This window comes from Eulemur rufifrons, chromosome 23 (assembly GCF_041146395.1).
Source record: "Eulemur rufifrons isolate Redbay chromosome 23, OSU_ERuf_1, whole genome shotgun sequence".
Classification (NCBI taxonomy): Eukaryota; Metazoa; Chordata; class Mammalia; order Primates; family Lemuridae; genus Eulemur; species Eulemur rufifrons.
In genome coordinates this window covers 26,582,600-26,602,882 of record NC_091005.1, presented here as the reverse complement: position 1 = coordinate 26,602,882, position 20,283 = coordinate 26,582,600, and positions in this window count along the sequence as shown.

Here is a 20,283-nt window from a genome sequence, read left to right as displayed (position 1 = left end):
CGCAGGTCCCCAGAGGCAAAGCGTACGGGCTGGGCTTTGCTGGAGTGCACAACACCGGCACCCCCAGCATGAGGGAAAAGAAACGGTTGAGCTGCAGAGAGGAAGGAAAAGCAAACCCAAGGAGGCGCTTTGCTGAGCTGGCCGTGATCAGGTAGGACATCATTGGGGAAACTATGGAACCGGTGACTTGCAGCCATCTGGGGGAAGAAGGAAGAGTGAGGAATTTGTACGCAGACTTTTCCCCATTGGATGGAGTTTGCTCCACAGTGTGCTCCGTCTCCACACTCCCGGTCTGTGTTAGCTCTTTGGAGCCTGTGGGCCCACACTGCATAGACCTGTGCTCGGGGGCAGAGAGCTTCACACCCAGGGGAGGCTGAGACGGCCGGAGTGTCAGGAGAGGAGGGGATGGCGGTGGCGGCTGAGGTGCCTCCATTTCCTTTTCTGTATGGTGACAGCTGAGGTAGGCAAGGTGGGAGACCCCATTACGTGCTGAAATTCTGTGGGTCTGAGCAGTTCCAGCACCTCTGCTCCCTCTCTGGGGGAGTGAGGGACCAGGACAGCTAGTGCTGGGGATCCCCCCCCAGGCCAGCCTGGTGTCAACGAAGGTCTGCAATTTATTGACTTGACATGAAAATGCATGGCAAGAGGAAATAAAGGGGAGTTGTAATTAGTGACACATTGTGACTTGGGAGAAGGGCAACATCCCTGCCTCTCCACTGCAAGGCAGAGGACAAATTCCGAGCTGGAAGGGGCTGCCAACATCATCTCCTCTGACTCCTTCACTTTCTGGTAGGGGAAACTGAGTCCCAGGAGAGGGAAGATCTATGCCCACAGTCACAGGCAAAGCTGGGATTTGACCCCAGCTCTACCAACCCTAAGGCCAGTGCACACGCTGCTCAAGTCCACTGCAGCCGCAGGAGGTGTGGAAATGACACGGCGGTTATCACAATTACATCCCCACCGTATTACTTTGCTTAATAATGTATTTCAGACGGGCTTATTGCTAAAGACCCATTATACAGAAGCAAGAAATTAAGGTAGTAAACCTGTGTTCATTCTGTTCCTAACCTACCATTGTCTATTTTATATATATTATAATGTGTGTAAGGGTGTGTGTGCATATGAATACACACTCTATATGTATCTGTCTATACACACACACACACACACACACACACTTTTTAAATCTTCAAAATGTTCCTGGTCATAGGCCAGTCTCTTTCACTTTCCTCAATGACATTGGAAAATCACTCTTTAGGTAACTTGGCATTATATTGCATTTTTTTCCCTGGCAGATTTATGTGGGTTTTTTTGTTTGTTTTCTTTTCCATTTCTTTAACTGACATTTTGAAATGTGCACTTATTTTTCTTTTTGTGAAATGCTCTTCTGTGGAAATGAAACTGTGTTTGCATAAGAACAAAGATTTTGGTTTTAAAATGCTTAGGGTTGTTCTAAGGAACTTTCATCTCTGGGGAAAAAAATAAACTTGTAATAGAGAGTTGAATTGCAGAGCTGAGTTAAAGGGGGCCTGGGTAGAGAGGAAAATCAGGGAGAGTTTGTTTTACTTTAAGATATTACAAGTACACAGCCATCTTTTCCATAAGAGTGAGGCATAGGATCTCATTTGAGTTCCAACGTTAGTATGGAACTTTCTGTTTTGCTCAAAGAAGTAACAAGATGTCAGAATGCTATGGATACAGGGTAATGTAGTAAAAGGGGCATTTTCTTAGGAGTCAAAAGAGCTAAATGCAAGCCCTCACCTTCCCTAATCATCATATTTCCAGGTGCAGAATTGGGAATAACACCTTTCCAGTCTCATTGGGAACTTTTGGATCAGAAACGAGTTGAGGGGGTAAAAAGTATGTTGGCAAAACCAGAAAAATTCTCTCTCCTGGAATCACTTGTGCTCAAATTAGAAATCCAACCCCCCTGCCCAAACTCCATAGTGGACCTTTACCCATTGGAGGGAGCTGTCAATCCATCCTCCGTTTCCTCTGCTGTGGCAAAGTTTCTATCTGCAAAGGTTCGTGCTTCCCTTTCCGTGGTGCGGAGCAATGCAAGGAAGCAACCGCCCAGGTGGGGTTATATTTCCCAATCTCCGTGGCAATTCAGCGGGACCATGGAACTAAGTTCTAGCCAATGGAATGTGAGCAGAAATGATGTCTACCACTTCCAGATGCGGCCCATTAAAAGGGGGCAGGGGTCTGCTTCCATGCTCTTCCCCCCTGGGATACAGAAGACCAGCAGAGTATGTTTGGGAACATGTCTTATAGATAGAACGAACCTGGGTCCCTGAATTACCCCCTGGAAGTGAGCCTTCCAATTAGAAACAACCAAAGTAGACTATTATGTGAGAAATAAACTTTTACTCTGTTAAGCCAATAAAGAGAATTGAGGATATTACCTGGTATAGCAGCTGGCATTCCCTTAATTAAACCACTTTTGAGCTCCATGATTTTCTTCTGGGATATTACCTCTCCCATGGTGGGTCACCTGGATGGGATAGCAAATCAGGTGCTCTTTCCCCATGATAGAAACCAAAGAGACCATACCTTTCCTCTCCACTCAGAACAGCCAGGGAGCATGGCTTAAACTCAGCTAATCAGATGCTGTGTCCTGGGAGAGAGTGAAAGAAAGGGAGAGGTATTTTCATGGTTGGAGGCGATGGGAGCAGTCTGGCCATGCTCTTCTGCTACAAGACACTTACTGTAATTCCTATTTTCTACGAATTTCTAGAGAAATATTTCTAGAGTTGCCCTGGTTTCTGTCCATTCCTGATCAAACTCAAGGCTCTTAGCAATCCTGTAAGTTTCTGATATCCTTCCAATACCTTTCCTCTTCTTAAGTTAGTTGGAGTTAGTTTCTTTGCCTACGACCAGGGAGTCCTAACTAATACTGGCCCCTCAAAAGAACAAACACTAAAAATAAAACTTAAAAGAGCCCAGCCCATGTTCCAATCGGTATTTTGAAGATTGGGTTTGATAAACAATACTCCAGGCAAATACAGATCTCTTAAAATATAAATATGCTTTACCTAGATGTCTCCTTGAGTTTCGCAGGGGGACGGAGGGAGAAGGGGGGAAGAAGGAAAGAATTAACAGTGTGGTTTTCCATAAGCTGCAATAAATATAAAGACAGTGTAGTTGAGTCAGAGAAACTGTGATTGATTTATTACATTATAGTTCATTAAAAGTGTTCTATTGCCTTTTTAAAAACCACCCAGTCATTAAAAAATCTTTGTGAATACCATTTCCAACATCGTTATAAGGGATTCTTGACAGCTCTTCATTTTTAATGGCACTGTTATAAACAGGCTCCAAAACGGTTCTGCTTAGCGGGAGGCTGGTCTGGAGGTCAGTGACTAAAGGAGTCCAGGCTGGCGCGGTGGCCCTGCGCAGAGATTGAGTCTGAAGTTAATTTGTGTAGAGTAATTCAACTTCAGTTTCGCAGCGTAATACTAAAGGGACTTTGTAAAAGGGGCTAGAATACCAAACAGGGCTCTAAAATGTGTTTTCTCTTATACATCTGAAAGACAAGGAGAAACAACTGGAGTGTCAGATTGTCCTTAAACATTCAACAGGAAGAAATGGTACTTATATGCAATTCAAATTGGAATGGAAAGATTATGCCTCAGGCCAACCGACGGGAAAATGCTGGTTTTCTAATTTGTAGCAAATGGAGATGAGCTCTCGGCTGCTTTGGCCAGAGTCCCCAAGAGACCAGGCAGTGGGGAAAGATTCCGGGGTGGGAGGGGGCCACATTCAGATCTGTGCTCCTTCTCTCTCCTCTGCCCACCCCCCACAGTAGGGAAAGTACAAGAAATACAGCCTGTACATGGAATAATGCCCATTGTGCCCCAGAAATGAATGTATAGGGCAAGCCCTTATACCTAATTCAATTCCACAAATATTTACTGAGCACTTACTAGGTTCCTGGCACCGTAGCAGGCATTGCTGGGATATGGAGATGAGTAAGGCATATTATGTGCCGTCAGAACTAGTTTGAATAGTAGGGATCACAAGGAACCACGAGCAGCGCCAATAACAGAAGTGCTGAAGGGATTAGAGAAGCGATCTGTTATTTGTCCCTGCCCAGCATCCCTTCTCCTTGGGACAAGCACCTTCATTTTCTTTAGACAAATTGCCCTTCCACTCTGCTGAGGCCGACTTCTCCCCACCCCACTTCATGCCCTGGCTCCAGAGCTGGGCACGTGAGCCGGGTCTGGACAATCGGAGCATTCCACTCCCCTGGCCCTAGTGTCAGTTCGGGCGTGGACACGATTACAGTGCCCGAGCCAGGTCAGTGAACCTCAGCGCCAGCACCTGGGCTGGAACGACTGAGGAAGAGGGACTGAGTGTTCGCTGGGGTTGCTCAGCCAGGGGATGCCAGCCCTGAGCTGCGGGCTCCTACATGGGGACAAGGCAGAAAGAGCAGAGTTGAGACATAGACAGAGACAGTTACCTGATGACACAGTGGAGCATCTGCATCGCTCTCTGCCTGAGCCTCTCTGGCCTGGATATTTCAGAAAAGTGAGCCACTGGCACCCGAAAAGAGTCCTGTCGGTTGCTAGTGCAGTAGCATCATGTGGAGAGAATGAAGTCAGACCTCCAGGACTCAGGGGTGGCTATAGAGCAGGTGCCACATGAACTGGTTGAAGGGCAACCTATGAAACTCCACAGGCCTTTTACGCCCTTGATTCTATGCCTTGCTTTGTGCCACATAATGCTGTGTACTGGTCATTTGCCCCTTTGCTCTCAGATCCCTTGTCTGCCCTTGCCCTGCCCTCTTCCGTATCCCAGGGGACTGACCCCTGCCAGTTACAGTGCCCAGGCTCCACAGCAACAGGCTTTTGGTAAGATTCTCCTGGGTGCCCCAGCAGGAGATCGGAGAGTGAGAGCAGGGGAAGAGCTAAAGTATTTACATGCCTCTCTCTCTCTCTCTCTCTCTCTCTCCTTTGGACTCTGTGATTGGCAGTAGCTACATCGCCTCTGGGGTGCCAGCTCCCACCAGGCAGCCCCCACCATGGCTCCAGCTCCTGCAATTGGCCCTGGTTCCTGAATGCTTGCAAAACCTGCTCTCTGTGTCCCCCAGTCCTAGGAACAGTAGTGCCTTCTTGCCATTGCTAACTCTGGGTGGCTTCTCCATTCCTTATTTGCCTTTTGCACTTTTCCAACTTTTTTTTAACTGATTCTCTACGTTAATTCCCCTCTATTGGATTATCTGATATGGATTCTGTTCCCATTACCCATTGTCATGTAACAAATCACCCTAAACTTGGTGGCTTTAAACAACAACAATCATTTTAAGATCTCGCATGGTTTCTATCGGTTGGAATGAGGGCAACGACAAAAATAAGATCACCTGTCACGAAAGAAGACAACCTAAAAATAAATGCAAAGTAATATTATTAAATTCTAGCAAGATAATGCTGATTGGAGAAGGCTCTTAACCTAAGCCCTCTCCTCTCTTTGTTGAAATAGGAAATTAGCGAGGCTTAGGTGTTACAGACAAGCACCAAACTGAGATAATCAAAAGCACTGAAAGGGAATTTCTCACCCTGGAAATCGGTGGTGATGTTTTAAAAGACTGTAGCTATGCACCCTGTAAAATCATCTCTCCTGCTGCCTAAATATCAGTTTGTGCACCCCAGAGGCACACATCCCAGATTTGGGGAAGCAGTTCGGGTCAAGACAGGCTTGCTTGTAGAGAGCAGAAGCCCAGTTAAGCAAGCTGAAATTCAAAGAGCTTTATCTTGAGAACACACCGCCAATCCTCTCCCCCAGCCCTTTCTCCAGAAGAGCTTCTCTGCCCCACCTGCAAGCTTGAATGAACTCTATCCCTCACATCTAAATGACCTGCTAGGACTAAGGACACCTACTAGAGACTCTAATTTAACTCCAAACATGGGGAGAGAAAATCTGATTGGCCCAGCTTGGGTGAGGAATTCAGCTCTGACTCATAGCCCCACTGGGCGTGTGACCCCAGAGGGGAGGCACCCCGAAAACACTGAGGCAAGCCTTGGAGGGAGTCGTCAGGGGCCTAGAAGTCACTGTGGAAATCAGGAAATTAGCTCTGTCCAGAGTACTCTGCAAAGGCATTAGCAAGACGGGGAGAGCCTGAGGCAACGCAGTCGGCTGCAGGTCTCTGCATTACGTTTGGCTAAAGCTTCAGGTCCCTGCCTAGAGGCCGCTGTGTCCTTTCATCTGTGTTCATGGAGCTAGGTTGTATACACTTCTGGGTAAACATGGCGGTAGGAATGCAAATACTCTCATCCGCAACGACTCAAAACTTACGTTTAAGTGAATTTTTTGTGCTTGTTTTAATTCCCTGTACAACAGGTTGTTCTTATACTCTCATTTTCTTAAATTCCCAGGAGCTAAAAGTAATAATGACTTACCCACTCTGTGTCCTGTACTGACTTGTCAGACTGTTCGGTTCTAGGCTCAGAGCCTGGGATGCTGGGGAGAAGTAATTAGGGCGATTTTAGCTGACACTCCTCTGTTTTTAATGACAACAAAGATGTTAAGTAACCAAAATGGCAATCCTTTTCTCCTAATTCCTAAATTCCTGTTTATGTTTGACTAACCGTTACACCATTTTGTCCTTTTCAAAGTGGTGGCAACATACCATTATATCTTCATCCCTCCCCCGTGATTAGTTAGGAAATTGATCCCCAACCTGCAACCCTAACACCAACCATTCAAGAACCCAGATGGGGGATTACAAATGGGTTTCATTTTACATGCCAGCTCTGATGAGTGGTGGAGACTGTATGGAGAGTCGGGTTGAAAAAGATTCTAATGGAGCCAAAAGGTTGAGCTCATCTAGGTTGAGGCAGAAAGAGTGCTGGGATCAATTGGTGATGTCTGCCCCAGGTGGAGAAGCGGGCACGGCAGGCTGTGTGCCTATATCTGCGCCAGCATAGATCCAGACATAGCTCCTTGGGGTATATGAAAAACATTGGTCCTCATAACACCTCAGCAAAGTACTTGGGGAGAAATGATGACCATTTGACAGATAAGAAAGACTGAGACACCGAGGTCCCCTGGAAAGAAAAGCCATGGGAGCAGGATTCCTGCACATTTGATTCCTCCTGAGAAGCAAGACCACAGAGACAAGGGGAAAGGCCCAGTACTGGGCATCTCATGATATCCTGTCACTCTTTCCTGCTCTGTGGTGATCTCTTGAATTAACCAATTAAATAATTGCACTAATATTCCAGAAATAATTGTGGCAGGTATGCTAGTTGCCCCACCTCCTCTCTCACACACGGGCTCTTTGCTGTACCCCACCCCACACTCCTACTTGCGACATACCTGGAAAATATTCTCAGGGCCACAACCTCATGCAGGTTGGAGGCATGGGCCATACCCTCCTCCCTTTTCATCCCGGAGCAACTGTGCCTGCAGTAGTGCTTAGTAAGTGCTTACTCAAAGTCAGCACCACCCTTACCCCACCATTCCAAGCAAAACTGTGAAGTAGGCGAGTCCCTGGAGGCTCCCACTTTCATTCCTAGCATCTTCTTATCAATGGAGAGAGCATCTGATCAACTCCTTCCCATTCACACCAGCCTTTGTTTATCACTTTCTGAGCCATCCCTCCCTGGGGCGATGACAATTTAAGATGATTAGAGGGAAAGGGGGTCTTAAGTGGATGTTCTCACCCCATTTGGGGTCATGTAAATCTGATGAAAACTGTGGATTCTGTCTTACCAGGACTTTGTCCTGTCCTTGATGACAGGTACCTAGTGGAATCAGCTTATGCCAAAAAGGGCCATTTATTGACTCAAATATCAAATTCAGAAGGGGCACAGGTGGAGCTGGCCCAAAGGGTGAGCAGATCAATGCAGTGCTCAGCAGTCTCTTGGGCTCTCTCTCTGGCTCTCACTCTCACCCCTGCCTTGTTCTGGATGATAGCTTGAGTCTCTCCCACTGCAAGTGGGCTTTCACCACGTGGCAGCGATGTGGCTGAATCCTCACGCCAGAAGGTGGAGTTGGAAACTCCCAGGGAAGGACTCTCATTGGCCCTGCTGGGTCAGGTGCTCACCCCTTATTTCAAGCACTGTGACCGGATCAGTGATGTTCGGCTGCCTCCCTCTTTGCTGGCTCTGTCATCAAAAGGCGGGATGACCTCTCTGAGAATTGTAAGCCAGGTAGCCACCCCCAAATCTGCCTATAACAGATCCTTGCCTTCAGAAGTGCAGACACACATACATGCAATTTTTCACATAAGATTCTAGGAAGTTGTTGGACCCTTCAGGCCCATTCCAGGCCCTGAGATTAACCCTGTTTGCACAAAGGATTTCAATGGCTAGCAGAAGAATTCCTAATGGCCGATAATTTGCAAGGGCAGAGCCCTCCCTGTAGCCCCTCAAATCCCATCCAGCTCTGTTCCTCTAATCTGCCCCCATTTTCGGCCTGTTTGGATTTTCATTCCCCATCCTTTCTTACCCTTCCCCTCCCTCTCTGCTCCAACCCTGCTAGGATGATGTGAAGCCATTTCCACGCAGGGAGACCTGAAAAGGACTACATGACATCAATCAAGTTCGAGTATCGCCAGGAAAGTAAAAACAATGGCACTGAATTTCACATTGTAGAGTTGCAGAGATAGAGTTCTATTTCCAAAAAAGAGGGTGGGTTCTTTCTTTATTTATTTTTTTTAAAAAACCATAGAGGAATATTTCTCAATATTTCATAAACAGCCATTTGAAAACTCCCCTAGAGCAAATTGGAAGTCAGTACAATGCCCAGGCATTCAGTTGTTAGACTTGGAAGAATGTGCACACACATACCGCATTCTTCATACATACATATTTACACACAATATGCATAAAGAATGACCTTCCCCCACTCCGCCCTTCCACTGCCTGCAATGGTAACATTTACTGCAGATTTTATTACAAAAGCCACAAAATGAAATTCTAATCAATAATAGTTTGCAGGATGGTGGAAAAAAAAAAGGGAATTGAATACATTCATAGGTAAAAGATGTTATTATCTCAGTTCAGTAACTATGAAAGAGAAATAGATGAAAAAATCTGGGTTTTATATTAAAAACCGGCACAGCTGTAGAGTTACATAATAAAGTATTGCCTGTATCCATGGAAATGGAGAGTAATTGATGCACCACAAGTTATTTTTATAAACCCAAACAAAAAAATTCAATCAGAAATGTCTTTCCCCGTTTTGGGGGCATTGTATATTTTGTATCTGTACATAATGCACACATTTAGAGTGTGAATGCACTCATTATTGATCAGCCGTGTTGAATAGGACATGCTGCTTTCCCTGAATATTCAAGATTAGAATCCTGTGGCCTAGCTCCCACTCCTTCTTGAAAGACTTCCTCTGAATAAATTGTGCAGTGCTTTAAAATTCAGGCAGTTCCAACTTGGGGGAATAAAGGAGCCCCCTTCCTGGTTTTGGAGGTATCAAGGGGGCAAGATGAGAGTCCTGCCAAATGCATGCACTTAAATTCCCCCACAACACCCCCATCACCCCCTGCTCCACACACACCATCGCCACTGTCTAGTTCCAGAATATTTTCATACATGCGGTGCCTAGCACAGTGCAACCAGGATGCACAGCACATTGCAATTTATCCACTTTGCTTGGCAGTAAGAATCACCAAAGACACCTGTTAAAAATACAGATTCCAGGGCTCCACTTCAATCCCCTGTATTGGATTCTCCAGGAAAGAGATGTAGAAATCTGCAAACATCAATGCACTTCCCCCAAGCAATTTTTGTCATTAGGCAAACGGAAGAAACATGGATGCAGAGGTGTGTCACCTTTGCAGTCCAGTAGAGCCCTGCACTCAGAAGGGCCCCTCTCTGTTTAAGGTTCTGCTGTCTTCCCCTTGAAATTCTTAATAATTTTTAACCAGTGGCCTTGCATTTTCATTTTGCACAAGGTGCTGCAGATTATGCAGCCGGTCCTACATAGATGTAATGATTAAGAGCATAAGTTTAGCAAACAAACAGCCTTGGATAATAATTCCAACTTCACCACTTAACTGGTTGGGAGATCTTAAGCAGGTTAGTTAAATCTCTGAGCTTCTGTGTACTTATCTAGAAAATGGAGATAATAATGATATTGACCCGATGGGCCATTATGAGGATGAAATGACACAATGTTTGTAACATACTCACTGCTTGAAGAGAAGCAAATCCTCCATCCGTGGACGCCATTGATGTGAGTTGTGTCAAGCCGAGTTGTGTGAAATGGAACCTGAAGGAGGGAGGGAGATATTTCAGCTGGGAGCTGAAGAGGGATAGCAGTTAAGCCCTGGCCTTCGGGTGTTGAGTCACTGTCCAAAGTGCCTTAAATAAAGCACCTGTGCTGTGGATCAACCTCAGATGCCATCACGACAGTGCTTAACTCTGGCTTTGTACCAGCTTCATATTATGACCTGCTTGGAGACTGACCGAGGAGAAATAGCCTACCAGGATGAAACCCACTGACCACAGCTGGGGTTCGGGCTGGGTTGGGACAGGGTGGTGTGACAGTGCGTGGAGGTTCCTATGAATGGCTTTGTAGCACAGGTCTCAAATCTGTCCATCTCTCTCCATTTCCATAGTCCCTCCACTTCCCACGCCACCGTCGTCCCTCCCCAGGACTATTAGACTGACTCTGCTGGCATTTTCAAAAAAATTTTGATTGATGCCTAATAGATGTACATCATTTCAGGGTACATGTGATAATTTAATACATTCATATAATTTGTAAAGATCAAATCAGTGTACTAGGATATCCATCACCTTAAATATTTGTCTTTTCTTTGTACTAGACACATTTGAATTATTCTCTTCTAGCTATTTTGAAATGTACAATAGATTATTGTAAACTATAGTCACCCTACTAATCTATCTAACACTAGATCTTATTTGTTTTATCAAACTGTATATTTGCACCCATTTATCAACTTCTCTTCATCCACCCTACTATAATTCACAACCATAAAATTTATAATTTGGAAGTACGACTTAGTGGTTTTCAAGATATTCACCGAGTTGTGAAGCCATCAACACTGTCTAATTCCAGAATGTTTTCATCACCTTAAAAAAGAAACCCCATACCCATTAGCAGTCACTCTCCATTCTTCCCTCCACTCAGCCCCTGACAATCACCAATCTACTTCTCTTCTAAATGAATTCGCCTATGCTAGACATTTCATATAAATGGAACCATGCAACATGTGACCTTCTGTGTCTGGCATCTTTCCCTGACATAATGCTTTCAAGGGTTATTAATGCTGTAGAATGTATCAGTACTTTACTTCTGTTTATTGGCGATGATATCCCGTTGTATGTATATGCCACATATATACATCCATTTGTTTATCCATTCATCAGTTAACGGACATTTGGGTTGTTTCTACTTTTTGGCTATTTTGAATAAGGCTGTTAGGAATATTTATGTATAAGTTTCTGTGTGGACACATAATTTCATTTCTCTTATTTAGACCCCTAGGAGTAGAGTTGCTAGATCACATGATAACTCTATTTTTAACTTTCTGAAGAATTACCAAACTGTTTTCCACTGCAACTCCACCATTTCACAATCCCATCACCAGAAAATCCAATTTTTCTTTATCCTTACCAATACTCATTATTGCCTGACTTTTTAATTTTAGCCATCCTGAGTGTGAAGAGGTATTTCATTGTCCTTTTGATTTACATTTTCCTGATGACTAATGATGTTTAGCATCTTTTCATGGGCTTATTAGCCATTTTATATCTTTGGGGAGTGGAAATTTTTATTCATATCCTTCATCCATTTTTAAATCTGGCATCATTTGTTGAAAAGACTTTTAAAAATTAACTGACTATAATGTAAGGATTTGTTTTTGGACCCTTAATTCTTTTCCATTGGTCTATATGTTTATCCTTATACTGGTATATAATGTCTTGATGACTGTAGATTTTGAAATCTGGAGTTGTGACTCTTCCAACTTTCTCCTTCTTTTTCAAGATCATTTTAGTTCTTCCTGGGCCCTTGAATTTCTATATAAATTTTAGGATCAGCTTATCAATTTCTTCAAAAAAGGCAGCTGGGATATTGATAAGATTGCATTGAATGTGTAAATTGCTTTGGGGAGTATTGCCATCTCAACAATATTAAGTCTTCCAATTCATGAACATGGGCTGTCTTTCCATTTATTTAAATGTTCTTTAATTTCCTTCAATAATATTTTGTAGTTTCCAGTGTACAATTCTTGTATTTATCTTGTTAAATTTATTCTGGAGTATTTCATTATTTTGATGCTGTCATAAATTGAATTATTTTCTTAATTTCACTTTCAGACTGTTCATTGCTAGTGTATAAAAATACAACTGATTTTGTATCTTCATCTTGTGTTCTGCAAACTTCCTACTTTTTAGTCTAATAATTTTTTTGGTGGATTCCTTAAGATTTCTATATTGAAGATCATGTCATCTGCAAATAAAGATAGCTTTACTTCTTCCTTTCCAATATAGATGCCTTTTATTTCTTTTCCTTGCCCAGTTGTTCTGGCTCAAACCAGTACAAAGTTGAATAGAAAAGGCAAGAACAGATATCTTTGTCTTACCCCCGACCTTAGGTCAAAAGTATTCAGTCTTACACCAAGTATGATGTTCGATGTGGGTTTTTAGTAGATCCCTCTCTCTCTCCTTCCTTGTTCTCTGGCCACCTTGACCTTCTCCTTTCACTGCCTTTGCGCTTCCTGGTCCCTCTGCCTAAAACTTCTTCTCACTGTCCTTTTTGCTAAATAAATTCCTACTCATTCTCCTACTGCAGTTAGTTATCTGGGCAGGCTTCTTGGGCCCCCAGACTCGTCCAGACATCAGAGCTCCATGTTCTCAGAGCTCCTTTTCCCTCATAGTATCCAGCAGGTTGTCACTGTTTTTGCATGTGGTTGTTTGACTGATGTCTTTCTTCTCACAGAACATATGCTGCATGAGGTCCTTGACAGTGTCTGTCTTCTTAACCACTTTATCCTCAGTTCCTGGAGCAGCGTCTGGAACAAGGTTTTCAGGAGATAATTCATAAATGGATGAATGCAATCAAACCAACCAACTTGAATGGACACAGCTCTTGGCTATGAGGATCCTTAATGGTTCATTATTTTTTTCTCCCCATGGCAAAAACCTATGCCAGGCTTCAGAAGAAAAGATCTACTTTAGATTCTAACATGGCCAGGGAAGTCCTCTCTTTGGAGAAGACATTTAAGCTGAGTAGGTATTACAAATCCTTCCCATAGTTTGTGAAACCTCTCTGATTCCTGCCAGTAGTAGATAATCTCTTCCTTCTCATGTCTACAGTGTTTTATCCATATCCCTCTTAAAAGCATTCATAATTTTCACTGTGTTATCATCACACACGTGTTAGTCCTGTCTCCCCATGGTGTGTCTTGGTGTCTTCTCATCCTCCAAATTAGTCTTCAGACTGTGTGGAGTGTGCAAAGGAATGATGATCACTATGAAGTGTGTAATTTAAGGATGTTAAAAAATACAATTTTGTTTAATCCAGTTTCATTCTCAAGTATATGTTTTTGTATTCTTTTAACATTAAAAATGTTATGGCATTTTATCAAATCACAACTTGGTTAGAGAAGAAAAAAAAGCAAAAAAATGTTATTGCATTTGAACTCTAAATAAAAATCAATGCTTTGGTGATCCTATTAACCTAAACTTCTAACTATCCAAATGTGGTCACGGTAAATCATATACTCCAGTCAGTCCGGTACCTCCCTCATCTACCAACATCACATTAAGAATTTCTCCCATCTGTGCTTAGTCAAGCCATTTTCACCCACCCAGAATGCCTGCCTCTTTCTACCCGTCTTTTGGGGACCATTTAAAATCCTACCTCATCCTTGAAGTCATTCATGATCAACTCTCCATCCAGGGACGTGCTGAACTTCAATCTTTGCCACTTAGGTAACACTTGCTGCTTCTGACTTCGTCATGAGCTCCATTTTCCTGAATGTTTAATGGCTCTTCAAGCCAACTGCAAGCTCCCTGCAGTCATAGGTTTTGCTAAAGTCCCTTTCCATGGTCTCAGCCCACCCATGACCACAGTCACCAGAACTGGAAAAATAGCCATTCCCATGCCCAGAACTCAATTCCAGAATTACCACATTGCCCAGACTTCAGTCCTGGAGTTACCCAGGCCCAGCTCCCCACCTTCCCCTACCGGATCCCCTCTTGCATTGGTCTTTCCTTGATCTACACCTTACTTGACTTTATAGCTTGTCTCGTGTTTTTGTTTTAGCTCTAAGTTGTGATGCTGGCTCTGACATATCACTTCCTATGGATATTGGCTCCACTCACTGCAGTAACAAGACAGAGTGGCCACACCCAGACTCTCATATACGGTCTTCCCCTCCTGCCAGCAGAGGAATATCAGACGGCAGGAACTAGCTCTCAGTCATGTTGAGTATCCCTTGGTCCCTGGCAAAGTGCCTTGTGCACTGTAGCATTCCAAAGTGGATATCAGAGTATTCATTTTAAAGAGAAAAGGCAGTGTGGAAAGAGTATAATGCACAGTAAAGTTGGAAATGCTTTCTTTGTGTAGATGCAGCCTATATAACGAGATTCTTTTTTATGTTTGGAAAACTGGGATAATGCTCTACCCTGGTCTTTCCACACATATTGTGAAATAACTTTATTGAGGGAGAAATGAAGTCCAGAGCGAGTTCCAGGCAACAAAGGAAAAAATTCTGACTCATTAATCATAAAGCAGTAGTTTAGGATTTTGTTGTTGTTGTTGTTTCCCCAAAATGGAAGTCCTAAATTCTAGATGAGCAAACAGTTCCTGGGTACTGGATTTTATGCCGCAGTGTGTTGGTCAACCAGCTCTCAAAATAAGACAAAGCATACATATAAATACACATACACACACACACACACACACACCCCCGTAGCGAGCCTATAATCTAGTGGAGACACAAACACACCACATTGATTAATTGCTTTGGTTTTTTCCTCCAAAGAACTCTGCAATCAGCCTTGGTATTTGTAGTTATTTGGATCCCAGCATGGTAAATACAATGAGTTTCCCAAAGGTTCAATTCTCAAAGATTGAAAAGTTGACAATTTGTAATAATACAGCTATAATACTATCTATGCCAAATGTTCTACCTTATTACAGTTTTAAGACCCACACTCTAATAGAGTTCTTGGGTAATTTTTTTCAACATTAAGGCATTTGTGGCTAGACACAAGTACGCTTTCAAGATATTTAAAGACCATTAGAAAAAAAAAAAGTCCTCACTTCAACAGAAATTCTTTGATGGAACAAGATAAAATTCCTCCATTTGCTCTCAGATTTTGTATTATTTATGAGCAAATCACAAATCACAGGGGGAGGGGCAGCAAATAGAGATGAAAGCACGTCATGGGAACATATGCTGAGGTTACCGCAGCACGTGCTGAAAATATCCCCCTGCTCCTTAGCCAGACGTGTCAAATGATCTCTGTGGCCACACAGCTCGCTCTTTTCTGTCTCAAGTCAGGAGTGAAGTCTTTGAGATTTGGATTTGTTTTGCAAGTGAATTTTAGGAGAAAATCAAGACTAAAGGCAAGAGCCACAGAAAGTTTACTTGAATAGGTTTCCTTAAGAGGGAGCCACTATCTGATGGTTCTTCTCATTAGGATTCAAAGGTCTAAATACTGAAATAAGAGGATGCCTTGCTCCCTGCAGCTCACTTTGAATTTGGCCACTCCATTTTTCTTCTTTCAAATTGTGCTCAGCTTTTCTGCTGTGGGCACCATACTCTCCTATCTCGGCTGCGCCATCTCCTCCCACTGGAACTGGATTCTCTGGGGATCCTGGAACCCTGAAACTGGAAAAGGTCATACGTTTGCCGTGATGCAGCTTCTGACCGATGATGAGGTGTACATTTTCAGCTACTGTGATTCCCTCACACTTCATTGTTACTTCTATTTATTTCTTTTCAAAATATTAATTAAGGCGGTAAAAGTATTTTTGTTACATGGATATCTCGTATAATGCTTAAGTCAGCGCTTCGGGTGTGCCCATCACCAGGATAGTGTCCATTGTACCCAACAGGCACAGTTTTATCCCACACCCAGCCTCCCGCCCTTCCCCCTTCTTGGTTTCTCATGCCGTTTGTGCCCGTGTGTACCCATCTGTGAGCCCCCACTTATTAATGAGAACATGCAGTGTTTGGTTTCCATTCCTGAGATACTTCACTTTGGATAATGTTCTCCAGTTCCATCCAAGTTGCTGCAAATGACATTACTTCATTCCTTTTATGGCCGAGTAGTACTCCATGGTGCATATATACCACATTTTCTTTATCCACTCATGAACTGAAAGGGACTTAGGTTGATTCCACATGTTTGCTCTCACACTTCCATAACTTCTATGTTTCCCTCTGAGAAATTTGCCAACACCCTTTAGTATCTGGCTGGGAAGGTAGACGAGCCCACCGGGCTTTGGTGCCAGAGAGAGGGGCCTGGACTCCAGCCCCTTCACCCATCCCTCCCTTCATTAACCTCTTTCCTCTAGCTAGGTGACCTTGGACAACTTCTTTAGCCTTAAGAAGTTTTTCTCATCTCTAAAATGGGTACATAATAACACTAAATAAATGTTGTCCTTAACTATCCAGTTCAAATGCATTTGTAAAGGTTTGTGGAACCTCCCCAGCCAGAAAGAATCTCTCCCACTTCTTGTCTCCCAATAGACTCAATTAGGTGTGGACCCCATTGTCCTCGCCCCGCTGGAGCCTGCTTGGAGTAGCCTCCAATCCGTCCTATTCACATTCACCCAGCAGAGTTGAGTGCCTGACAACGTCTAGCACAATGCCTGGCACACTGGAACCTCCTTAAGGGCAGGTGGCATGTCTGTTTTGTTCATTGCTTCTGTGCTGTAGCAGAAGGTTTGACAAAAACTTGACATACTAGAAATATTTGTGAGATGTAGAATAGGCACATAAGTAATAGATTAATTAATATGTTTTATAAGAAATGATGCATAAATCAATGGTAGCCAACTGTGAGTTCTTGAAAGTTCTTTTTCACCATTGTATGCCTGGTTTTCAGTGTATTTATGCTCAATAAATGATTAGTGAGTGAATTAATCAGTGAATCAATCAATCAGTTCAGTGGCCTAGTGTCTCCCATTGCTCCATGGGAGTCAATTTGCAGCCTAAGAGCACTGCCAAGTGCAGTTTGAGTAACACCATATAATTAGAATCAATGGAACAGATTTCGCACAAAAATAGATGAGTTTTCCCTAAATCAGTGATTCCCAACCAGGGCAATTTTTCCCACCAGGGGATATCTGGCAATGTCTGGAGACATATTTGGTTGTCACAACTGGGGAGACACTGCTGGCATCTAGCGGGTAGAGTCCAGGATTGCTGCTAAATATCCTACAATGAACAGGACAGCCCTTAAAACAAAGAATTGCCCAGCCCCCAATGTCAGTAATGTTTGAGAAATCCTGCTTTATATGATCAGCTATGAAGACCTTTTTTTTCATAGCAACAAATTAAAATGTGGGCCAAAATGATTTAGGCTTTCTATATAGCGGCCTGCCTCATTCACAGAATCATAGAAAGTCAGGGTTGAAAGGAACACTAGAGATCATCAAGTCCACACTCCTGGTTTTATAGTGGGGACCCTGCAAGTCCAAAAAGGGGAGTGAAGGCTCAAAGTCACACAGCTGGTAAATGGCCACCCCAGGACAAGGAGCCAAACTCCCAGCTCCCAGCTCCCAGCTCCCGGGCCGTTCACAAGGCCTCTTCCCACTCCCTTTCCAAGTGCCAAGAACTGAGCCTCCCTTTAACTCCCACCTGCATGCTCAGCCCCAGGCCAGATACCGTCGCGCACGGTACCCTTGGATTACAGCACCCTTTCCCGACTTCCATCATTCACGTCCTACATCAGTGACTTTCGCTATATCTATGAACCACCCAAGCTATTCTTTATATAATAATTTTATTTAAATTGACACTGACTTTTTTTCTTAAATAAAAGTTTAACAAGCAACTATTTCATCAGTACTATAAGTAAAAGCTAGTATCATTTGCCCTAGTTAAAAAAAAACCTAAAAATTGGCACAATACAAACAAAAATGCTGCTCAATGCTACCTTAACATTGCTGCCCCTTTAAGCCTCTGAGTCTGAGCCCTGGCTTCTCTTTGTTATAAGGGGACATTCACAAGTGTGGGAGGTGTTAAAGACATACTGGCACCAAACTGAGACCTTCTTCTCAATGTAGTAAGAGGTACTGGGAAAAAATGACCAAGGGAATGCATTTCTTGCTCTGTACGTCAATATTATTTTTTATCACGCCTATGCATCACTTAAAATCATCTCGAGTCCCCTCAGAAGGATACTCATTTTGGAAGATATTGTATTAGAGGAGTAAGAGTGACTAAAGTGACTCCCACCCTCTTTGATATAAGTTCCTTCTTTTGTCTCCAAGACAAAGAATGTCCGTGTCTTGGGCTCCTCATTGTTCCCATGCCGCATACAATTATATAGGACAATCAAGCCAGGAATCATTCACTACGTTGCAGACTTTCACAGGACACCTCTCAGGTGGTAAAGGGTACAGTAGGAGAAGTCTCTGATCCCCAAGGACCTTCACCCTTGCAAAATCCTTCTCCCTTCGAGTGGGAGGTGAACCTGTGACCATGACTGGACCATACCCGTGATTGGTACCTTTTATGGCAGAAGGGGAATTATCCTGGGGGCCTTCCCTAACCATGCGATTGCTTTCAAATCAGATTTTTTCTTTCGGAAAAGGAAATCAGAGAGATGCACTCCAGCTCTCCTGGAATAAAGCAAACCATCCGCATTGCAAACTGCCTATGGGAGCCACGAACTCTGGCCCCCTCTAGGAGCTGAGAGCAGTTCCTGGCCAAAAGCTAGCAGGAACATGGGAACCTCAGTACCACAATTGCAAGGAAATAAATTTAGTTAACAACCAGTGATTTTAGAAGAGGACCCTGAGCTTAGACTTCTGACCCACAGAAACTGTGAGATAACAACTTGTTGTTTTAAACTGAAAAGATTGTGGGAATTTGTTACATAGCAAGAAAAAACTAATATAAAGGGATGCAGAGATGAATATGGCAGGCTCCCTGATGTCAAGGAACTTATATTCAAGTCCTGGAGGGAGATAAGATACACATAAAGTAATTTTAATATTAATCAGTGTATATAATTAATATTAATCAGCGTAGATGAGTGTGTGTCTGAGAAAGACACAGCAATGTGGAGAAAGAATTATGGCTGAAGGAAATCAAGGAAGGCTTCGTGGAAGAGGTGACATTTGCACAGGCCTTAAAATTCTAAGGGAATTTCAGCAAGTAGAGAGGTGGACCCATGGCAAGCATATTCTGGCGTGACCAGATTCCTGCTTGGCCTTGGATACAGGGCCATACACTGTACAGGCTCTGTGTTCAGTTTGTCGAGGTTCAATCCTTGCTCTACCTCTTACTGGCTGTGTGACTTGCACAAGCGAATAAAGCTCTCTGATCTTCAATTTCCCCATCTGGGAAAGAGGGGCAATAATAACAGTGCCTACCTCTGGTAGACAAAACAACATAGCCAGAAAGAGCAGAGCCTTCCTTCCTTGCTCGTGCTGACTGCACACTCCTCGCCAACGTGGACGCGAAGCTTCTGGGAGTGAACACCTTCCCGGATGTGCCTCCAGCGTTTGCAGGGCCCAGGGCAGGACTGCAAATAGAGGCCCACATACCATATGTCTGCATATCTACAAGTTATAAATCAAGCTAAACGCTGTTAAATAAAATACGTTCTATCCTCCCACTTTGGCAAAATATAACCACAAAATGTGAAGGAAAAAAAATGGTCTTTTAAAAGATTGGTTCATGCTGCCTTGCCTCAATTTGGGACACCTCCGAATGGCTGTCTCAGCTCCAGAGCTCCCATACGATCGGCTGAGGCCTCGGTTGTGGCCACATTGAGGATCAGTTTCCCCTTTGGCCTGATCCTGCCTGCCCTATGTTCTTCCAAGAGTGTCTCCTGAGAACACCTCCCTATCAGCCTTCCACGTGCAAATCTGTTCCCAGGACACCCAGGCCAAGGCAACCATCCTCTGGAACCTGATTAATCGGGCACATAGGAATTCTCACCTGTGGAATATCTCCCTGCAGGTGATCTTTCTAATCTGCACCTTCAGCTCCTAGGCCCCTCACCCTCCCACATGCCTGTCCATACCTGACGGCTTCAAAGCCAGGAGTCGCAGCGAGGGAGGAGGGGACGTCGCGGTGTCCTCGCTACTGAAGTGGAGCGGTCC